The sequence below is a fragment of the Phodopus roborovskii genome, unplaced genomic scaffold, assembly GCF_943737965.1.
Source record: "Phodopus roborovskii unplaced genomic scaffold, PHOROB, whole genome shotgun sequence".
Classification (NCBI taxonomy): domain Eukaryota; kingdom Metazoa; phylum Chordata; class Mammalia; order Rodentia; family Cricetidae; genus Phodopus; species Phodopus roborovskii.
In genome coordinates, this window is record NW_026126424.1 from 16,173,563 (window position 1) to 16,184,011 (window position 10,449).

A 10,449-nucleotide genomic window follows, 5' to 3' on the forward strand; every position below is an offset into this window, starting at 1 on the left:
AGAGCTAGTTCCAGGACAGCCTCCAAAGCCACAGAGAAACCCTGTCTGGAAAAACAAAAACACAAACAATAAACAAATAAAACAAAAGAAGAGATTTCATTTTTATTTGTGGTGTGTGTGTGTGTGTGTGTGTGTGTGTGTGTATGTGTGTGTATGTGTATGTATGCACCTAGTTGCCATGGAAGGACCAGAGAGGGCACTTGACTCTTTGGAGCTGGAGTTAGAGGCAGATGTGAGCCATGTGGTGTGGAGGTTGGGAAGTGCCCCAGGTTCTCTGTGAGAGTGCACTCTTAATGGTTGATCAGTTTTTCAGGGACCACCTTCCCTCCTTCCTTATAATTCGGTAGAAGCAGAGAGGGAGAAAAAGGGGGGAGTGGAGTAAAGAGAGGGGAGAGAGCCGATAGATGTTTTGAAAGCCTTTGTGATTTTGTTGTTCTCAAACTTTCCTGCTCAGAAACAATTCTTTCCACATAATTTTTGTCTAACAGATACAATAAATCTATAGGGAATTTGGAGGAATTTAATACAGACTGAAAAATAAAAAAATAAAAAAAGCTACAGAAATGGCTTTAATCAGACCATCATGCTGTACAGCTGAGCGTGGTTGCTTAAACCTGTTCTCCTACCAGTCTGGAAGCTGAGGCAGGAGGATCACCACAAGTGACAGATTAGGCTGAATTTCATAGTGAATTTCAAACCAGCCTAGCCTATAGTGTGAGGCTTTCTATCAAAAATTAAATTAAATAAAATTTAAAAAATCAAAGCATAACAAAAAGCCATTATGCGATCAAATATTGTGATGTGTTCCTTGGAAAGGATGGTTTTCAGGCCACCACAACTGCTCCTGGTCACATTGAGACTGAGTCCTGGCATCTCTGCCAGAGTTCCTTGTGCTTTGTCAAAGTCTGACTCACAGAACTGTGTGTGTCATTACCACAGTAAGTTTACATTAGACTTTGCGTCTCACTAGCAATTAAGAATGCACTGGCTGGGAATTCATATTTGGAGCTAAGTCAATCATAATAATGTTTTATTTTTGTTTAAGTTCTTTCCTTCCACTCAGCTTTTATTCAAAGCTACCTACAGGAAAAGGAGGACTTTCCATACAATGGAAATTTCCTACATCGGGGTCACTATAGTTTCCTCTGTGTTCTAAGCTACTCACATTCTTTATATCTGACTGTATGGATTCTCCTGGAATTTGGAGAAAATCCATGGCATTCATTCTTATTGCAGAGGCTACCATACCATCCTAAATAAAACAAACAAACTTGGTAAGCATCGTTTCCCCATTCCCAATTCCTTTTTTGGTAAAGCACAAATTGAGGGTGCTTCTGTGGTTCCCATCTTTTGGAGCCAGCAGGGTGTCCAGAGGACTTGTGGCTATGCTTTGTAGTAATCTCCCAGATCAATGTCATTCACATTCCATGGCTCTCAGTAGGCACCATTAACAGCCCAAGGCAGAGTTTTGCTTTTCGCTTGTGAGAAAATGAAGAGGCCCTGCCAAGGTTCAGAAACAGAAACAAAGCTTAAGCCCCTTAGTGTGATGAACTAATATGAACATGTAAGCACACAAGCTCTTTCCCACAGAAAACCCCAATGCCGGGGCCTGGCATTAAGGCTGACAACCAGTGTACACCAGGGATCAGCGGTAGGGGATTGTGAAAGGAGCCAAGTTACGAACCTTAGGGAAAATGAGAATCTATTCTGATTAGCTTTGTTAAGATAGGAATGTCTATGGTTTTATTTCTTATAGAACTGGAGATATTGTTATTGAAAAGAACTGAAATAGTTAGAAAGCATGTGCTCTAGCCAAGCTCTGACTTCTGCACTAAGTAGGCTGAAATATTCCCATAGTTTGTGAAAATGGTTCCAGATATATTTTGGTTGATTAACACACCTTGGAAAATAGCACTTAGAAAATACAGGACAAAGGAATGGAAATGCAATGGTGGGCTTGAAACAAAGCTTCTGGCATGCCCTGTTTCCCTCTGGAATGCAATGGCTTCCCAGACAGTGTAAGGGCACTGTTGTTTTGTACCAGGGTCCCTAAGGGCAGAACAGACAGTGAGATCAGCTTCCTGAATAAACCTGCAGGCCCTTGCAACCAGTTGAAGAACCTCCAGGAGGTTCCTTAGTCTGCTTAGTGGTAACTTTTCTCTGTTTAATTCATTCTAGTGTAACTGAGGAGTTGGACCAGTGGTTCTCAATCCATAGGTCAAAACCCCTCTGGGAGTCAGATGAACCTTTCACAGGGGTTGCATATCAGATATCCTGAATTATCAGATGTTTACATTTTAATCCATATCAGTAGTAAAATGACAGTTATGAAGTAGCAACAAAAATAATTTTATGGTTGGGGGGACAGCACAATATGAAGAACTGTGTTAAAGGGTCACAGCATTAGGAAGGTCGAGAAACACTGATTTGTAGTTTCATTTTGACCTAACAATTCTGATCCACAGTTACACTCAAATACCTCTTAGGTCCCAGCAGAAAACTCACTGAAATGATGCAGGAAGCAATAAATTTGAGAATTAATATGTAGCCCAACAGAGAAATCTGATACATACCTCCACCCCTTACCTCCCCAAGGCAGGCCTTTTTGGTCAGTTAAGAATGTAAACCCAGTATTTCTAGTTATATTAAAGGGAGCAGGGGTTTTGTGTGTTACATACAGATTTTTGCTTATTTTATATTTTATTTATGTGCTTAGATTTTTGAGATAGGGTCTTGTATAGAATGACCTGGTTTAAAACTCAATGTATAGCCAAGGATGACCTAAGGGCAGAACAGACAGTCAGACCCCCAATCCCTCTGTGTGAAGTTATGGGCAGTTAGTGGCTGCTGGGGGAGAGGGCTTTTCTTCAGACTAATGAACTCTTGGTCCTCCTGAATGAAGTGACATTAATAGTAGCCAGAAATGATATCAGGGAGCCTACTTTGTCATCAATATAAATTACTGCAACTGAGTGAGCTCTCAGACCTGAGTTATCTACCCCAGGTTCCACCCTGGGTACTAAGTCAATCCCACACAGGAGTAGTTCTTCTTTTTCTTCTTCTTCTTCTTCTTCTTCTTCTTCTTCTTCTTCTTCTTCTTCTTCTTCTTCTTCTTCTTCTTCTTCTTCTTCTTCTTCTTCTTCTTGTTCTTCTTCTTCTTGTTCTTCTTGTTCTTGTTCTTCTTGTTCTTCTTGTTCTTGTTCTTCTTGTTCTTCTTGTTCTTGTTCTTCTTGTTCTTCTTGTTCTTCTTCTTGTTCTTCTTGTTCTTCTTCTTCTTGTTCTTCTTCTTCTTGTTCTTCTTGTTCTTGTTCTTCTTGTTCTTCTTCTTGTTCTTCTTGTTCTTCTTCTTGTTCTTCTTGTTCTTCTTCTTCTTGTTCTTCTTCTTCTTGTTCTTCTTGTTCTTGTTCTTCTTGTTCTTCTTGTTCTTGTTCTTCTTGTTCTTGTTCTTCTTCTTCTTCTTGTTCTTCTTGTTCTTGTTCTTCTTGTTCTTCTTCTTCTTCTTCTTGTTCTTCTTGTTCTTGTTCTTCTTCTTCTTCTTCTTCTTCTTGTTCTTCTTGTTCTTGTTCTTCTTGTTCTTGTTCTTCTTCTTCTTGTTCTTCTTGTTCTTGTTCTTCTTCTTGTTCTTGTTCTTCTTGTTCTTGTTCTTCTTCTTGTTCTTCTTGTTCTTGTTCTTGTTCTTGTTCTTCTTCTTCTTCTTCTTCTTCTTCTTCTTTTTTTCTTCTTTTCTTTTTTCCCCCCTAGGGTATGACAAGCATGGTGGGTTGGGAGACCAGACCAGCTCATGTTCTGGGGCTCTGTGGATGAGGATTCTTCTTGGCAAGTATATCTGATCCCTGATCCTCAGAGGCTACTGCATATTGTCACAGGGAGCTCCAGTGCCTAGATTTCTGCTGAGTGGTGTGACAGACAGGTAAAATGCAGTACCTCTATCTCTCTATGTGATGCTGTCCTAATGTATTAGCATAATGGGAATATAACACAAGTAAAATCATGGTGCACGTGAAGAATTCTCCAAGTGTGAATCCCCCCTCCCATATTCCTTTCTAAAATGTCTTTAAAATTTAAAAGTTTAGAAAATATGTTGGCAAAGCTTTAGTAACGCCAGAGCGTACTACATAGGCTGCTGGAGAAGAGAGGTCATCAGTGATCCATTGAAATATGAACCCTATATATTACAATACAGGTAAGATGTGCCCACTGGCAATAGTGGTGTGACTGCTATGGGGGTAATCAAGTGCTTTCTGATTGGATTTAATGCCAATTCTATAGCAGTGTCATCATGCCTTGCGCTGAAAATTTGTTCAAAAGCTCCTATTTGGGGAGGTCATGGGCTCTGGAGATGGTTTTGCTTCATGAACTTGTTAATAGGCTTCTAAATATTTATGTTTATACCTGGGTCCACATAGCTCTAGACTTGCTTAGAGAAGCTTTTATTTGCAGTAGATGGTAGCTAATGACAAGATTCATAGCTAGTCAAAGTTCTGTAAATAAGTGACTGCAGCGTACTCAGCTCTAAGTGGGACATCCATATCAACCTTTCCTCCCTCTCCACAATGATCAGCAACCATGATGGAAAGAGGGCATGAAGAAGTTCTGGTGGGCAGGTGGGGAAGATTGTTGTGAAATGCTGTCTTCTGGACATGACATAACCATTATACCCAAGAACTCACAGTAACTGTGATTAACACGCATAAGACCTGTACAAGCTCAATTATCCATCATGGGTTGGGGAGGGGCTTGGGAGACCCCCCAATCCCTCTGTGTGGAGTTATGGGCAGTTAATGGCTGCTGGGGGAGAGGGCTTTTCTTCAGACTAATAGCTACTTGTTATTTGTCCATGTTCCAGTAAAGAACCCACACCCACTAATTAAATTCAGGACCAACTCCCCAGCAAGACTTGAAAGAAGGAGGGGAACTTGTTTGGAAGAAGGATTTGGCATGAATGGGAGGAGGAATGAGAATTGGTAATGGGTGAATATGATCAAAATACACCATATGCAAGTAAAACATTCTAAAAAATATTTAAAGAAAGTATGTCATCAGGTCTGATTTTCCCATGCTAACTATCTATATACAGTGCTTTATGGAGTATATGTTACTGTCTGTCTCCTGAGCACGCAAAGTCAGGGACTACAGAGGTTGAATAACTTCCCCTTAGAAACAAGACCAAAATGACCAGTGAAGCTGAGGGCTTCAACTTCTTCTTCCATCAGGAAGTTGGAAATTTTTCCTTAGTCTTTCACTCCCAGAATGTACAAGTTAGAAGAGACCTCAGAGAGCTACTAATCCAATTGTCTCATTGCAGAGATAAGTGGCTTGCACTAACTTCCCCCTTCCCTGCACTACTTTGCAACCACAGACATATTAACAAAAACAATGATCAAAAATGAGCTGTTGTGTTTGTGTTGTAGAGGATATTTCCATTTTCATGCCTCTGGCCTGACTGCTCAGATCCAACCAGACTTTCTTTGGAAACTTGGGACCCATGACATGCAAGTCTTGGGACTGATAATAATTCTGCTCTAGCTGCAGGGTAACTGAATTTAGAGAGAGCAGGAGATCAAAGCTGAGGGGTGTGGTGGATGCTGCTGTAGATGAACAGATGGTGGTTTCTGACCCAGCATCTCACTAGAAGCTGGAAGAGAAGGCTATAATTTGAATAGATGGTGAAGTCTTGTGGCTTCTAACATCACTGGAAATTTAAGAAAGGACTTATTTTTATGCAATTTGGCCCATTTTGTTTTCTTAAGCCTTGATTGCACACAGCTCTTTTGACCTTAAAAAAATTGCTTATTTCAGTTAAAGTACTGATTAGGGTTATGACTTCCCTTTTCCAGGTCCCCATCCCCTTTCCGGAATTGCATTTGATTCTCCACAGAGTTCTTTCTACAGCTCCTGTGAATTCTTTCTATTCAGGCAATTATTGGCATTTGAACCTAGATAAACAATCATCACAATACCAATGTTGCCTTCCTAGTAAGATCAGGGCATCAGGAAGGATCTTTCTTTTTCCTTGTTGTTTGAGGCAGACCTTAAACTAGCATTAGATAGTTTAGGGTATTCAGAAGCTCACAGCAATTCTGCCTTAGCCTGTAGATGCTTCAGTTCTATCACACCAGGCAAAAACTATTGTCTTTTGGTTTTGCTTTTAATATACATAGACTTTCCGTATGTATGTGTATAATTTTGTATGTATATAGGTATATATGTATGTACATATGTATTATGAATCAAGTTACCACAGGAAACAAAAATCTTTCCTGTGCAATAAAGTGAAAGACAGAACTATCATTAGAGTTTCTTCCATATGAAGATTTAGAAATCACAAGGGATCATTTTTTTTCTTTGAATCCTGTTTTTGAATCCTAAAGCCTGTTTGAATTTGAAGGTCTATTTTTGAATCCTGTTTCTAGCATAGGCTTACTAAATGTGGCCCAGGAGAAATTATTAAACTTGTCTACATTAATTTCTTCCTTCGTTCCTTTCTTAAGATTTATTTTGATTTTTGTGATTAGTGCATGTGTGTTTGTCTGTGTGGCTGGTACATGCACATAGGTACAGAAGCCATCAGAGATCAGAGTATGGTGCTGGATCCCATGGTGTTAGAAATTGAACTCTGCTTCTCTGAAGAGCAGCACTCTTAAAAACTAATCCATCTCTGTAGCCCCTCCCTTCCTTCCTGATTTCCTTTTTTCCTCAATATTTTTATATTTATTTATTTGTATGTATGGGAGTACATGTGCTCCATGGTATACATGGAGCCTGTAGGAGTTGGTTCTCTCCATAATGTGGCTCCAGCGGATCGAACTCAGGTCATCAGGCTTGGATGCAAGCACGCTTCCCTACTGAGCCAGCTCACTGTCTAAGTCACCACCCTTCTTGGAGATAGAGTCTTATGTAGCTCAAGCAGACTTTGAACTCTCCATGTAGCTATGTGTCTTAGTTAGGGTTTCTATTGTTATAAAGAGACACCATGATCTTGGCACCTCTTACAAAGGAAAACATTTAATGGGGTGGCTTACAGGTCCAGAGGTTTAGTCCTTTATCATGGAGGGGCTTAGCAGTGTGTAAGGAGACATGGTGCTGGAGCTGAGCGTTCAATATCTTGATCAGCAGGCAACAGGAAGTGGCCTGAGACACTAGTGTGGCTTGAGCATATATGAGACCTCAAAAGTCACCTACATAGTGGCACACTTCCTCCAACAAGGCCACACCTGTCTTCCATAAGCCACTCTTCTTAAAAACACCATTCTCTATGAACTTATGCAGGCCAATTACATACAAACCACCATGTTATGTATGACTCTGAACTTCTGGTACTCTTGCCTTTGCCTCCTAGGTACTAGGATTACAGGCATGAAGCACCATATATAATTTTATGTGGTGCTGGAGATCAATCCCAGGCTTTCGTGCATGCTAGGTAAGCACTCTCCCAACTGAGCCAGCCCTGGATCCACATTCTTATCTATAAACTGGTGATAAGGGTACCAACTTCAAAGGCTGTTAAGAAATTTAAATAGGATCATGCTTTTCAATGTCTGGCACAAGGCAGATATTCAAATGTTCATCACTCATTCTTTTAGCTTACGTTTATAGGATATTTACTACTCTGCACACAGTCATGAAGAAAATAGACTAAACCCTTGCCACAGCCATTTCCTTGTCTCCTCCTCTCCTTCTTTAGATGAGCACCACTAAAGCCAGACCACATAGGGAGACTATTCTTGGTCTTTCAAATAACTCATTCCTTTGGAAGTTCTGCCAGTCGACAGTGACGTTCTGTGCTTAGACTGTCTTTTTCATGAAACCCGGAGCTTGGGACTGCAACTTTTATCTATGTTACAATTTGGAGGTGCAAAAATATGAATGTTATTTAGTCTAAAGTATTCTGGACTCCCTCCCGAGCCCTTCCTTCCCATTTTGGGGTAAAGGAAAATACTATGATGTAAACAACCGAGATGGAGCCATTCTTTGTGATGTGTGGCCTATAATCTCAGAGCCCTGGAAGCTAAGAGGAATTGTGGGTTCTGGGCTAGCTTAGGTTACATATAAAAACCTGCCTAAAAATTAAACAAAATCCCCATATAAAATACAGTTCAGCTGAGAGGTGTAGGTCAGTTACTGAAGCCATGATTAGCATACAGTGAGGCCTGGGGTTCAACCTCAGCACACAATGAAAAGAAAAGCTGTCCTATCCAGAACTGCTGATATAATCCTTTAGATAAAAAGTTCCTCTGCCACCCTCTTCCTCTAAGAGCCTAGAGCATGGGGGAGGGGCTGTGCTTGGTGTAATGCCCTGGTGGGAGGGAGAAGTTGAAGTCCTTAGGCTATTCCCTGACTGCCTAGGCTGATGACCATTGTGTACTTGTTGCTACTTACCCTGCAGGCATTTGTGGTTTTATTTTGTGTGGGTGTGGTTTCCAGTTCTCTAGCTGAGTTTTGTCAAAATCCAGCCTTTGGGCCCTGGCTAACACAGCCTCCTTTCTGACTTTCCTAGGTTAGAGATATCAGAAGCCGCCAGCGCCTTCAGTAATTAATGCCTTTGAGGATTGCTCTTTTTGTACCCTTTGATGTTTTGCTTTGTGTTAAGGACAAGGAAGCAAGGAAAGTTTATTGAAACAATTTTCTATAATCGGAAGAAATTTTCCAGTTCTTAGATTTGTAAGAGAGCCTATTGCACACGGGGCCACTCCTGTTTGTTGTCCGCAGGGAGATTTTTCCAATCATGACTGCTGTTGTACCTTCAAAACAAATCTTTCCTTACCTGGGCCAACCTCAGAAGAGCCAGGGAGGTACCATTAGATATCCTTTACCATTTCTGTCTGCGGTGGCTAGAAAGAAAATGGCCCCCAAAGGGAATGACACCATTAGGAAGTATGGCCTTGCTCAAGAAGGTGTGGTCTTGTTGGAGGAAGTGTGTCACTATGGGGGTGGGCTTTAAGGTCTCTTTTCTCAAGCTTCACTGACTGTAATTGACTTTCTCCTGTTGCCTTTGAATCCAGATGTAGAACTCAGCTCCAACATCACATCTGCCTCCATGATACCATGCTCTCCACCATGATGATAATAGACTGAACTTCTGAAACAGTAAGCAAGTCAGCTCAATTAAATGTTTTTATTTATGAGTTGCTGTGGTCATGGTGTCTCTTCACAGTGATAAAAACCCTAAGACAGTATCTCACTAACAGTAACAACCTCCTTCCATGACAATTCTTTAACAAAAGGCAAGTTTTGTCTGCCTTGCCTCTACTCCCTTCTTTTCTTCCTTTTTACTTTCTGTATGTGTATGTATATGTGTGCTTTGCTTAGTTGTCTTTGAGACATGATCTTTCTATATAGTCCAGGCTAAAGTCAAACTAGCCATCCCACAAAGTACAAGCATTTGCATCATTTCTTACAGCCTCCATCTGGCTAAATATTAGTGGCCTTCCTTCCCACACATATTCCTGTAGTAGAACCTTGTGATCTGAAGTCTCTCAGCCTGGTTGTTAAAGAACCAATGCTCCACAGAGATGCTCACTGAATTCCCATACCAAGTGTGTGTGTAACTTGGCTTTGCTAAACAGCACTCTGTCTCCTGTTCTTCTGGAGCCAATTCAAGTCTACCTTTGGGCAAATTGTTGCCTAAGGCAGACTACTGCAAAGAATCCCACCCAAGAAGCAGAAGGAATAATGCATTTTAAAATTTAACTTTTTTACCCCCATTACAAAGCTGTGGCTGTGGGCTTCTAGAAACACACTGCTCAATGGCTTTAGATGACTGAACTGTATGTAGACATTGGTGGTCATGGGAATTTCTCTTGCTGTGCAATGACAGGGAATTGGTGATGGAGTGCACAATTTAAATCCATTCCTTTGTTGGTGAGGTTTGTGGTCTACAACACATTCCGAAAAGCTTTTATCTGACACCCAGGAGACTATTAGGTCAGAAGTGGGCTAAAAGCAGCTCAAGATATCTTGTAGTATCTTTAATATGGGTTTAGCTTTTTTTTTTTTTTAAACTTTGATTCACACTAGAATTCAAAATGGAAGCTGGGTGTCATGGTGCACACTTTTAACTTTTAATCCCAGCACTAGGGAAGCAGAGGCAGGTAGATCTCTATGAGTTTCAGGTCAATCTGGTCTACAGAGCAAGTGCTGGGACAGCCAGAACTGTCCTTTCTTGAAACAACAGCAATAACAAAATAAAGAAATAATGGAGTCATGTGTGCTAAAGTTCTACCAAGTAGAAAACTAAGCTGCTAGATCTTTGGAAAACTGGGATTGTTTAGTTTTAATGACAATGAAGTTCCCCTTACACAAAAGAAATAACCTGAGCTAGTGAACTTGTATCCCTGTTGTTCCAACTCTCCGTACCTGTTTTGTAAGGAAAGCAACTGTGAAACGTTCAACATGCTCTTTGGTTTTATTTCTGTTCTCTTCAAGCTTACCTACTCCCTTGTTCCATGT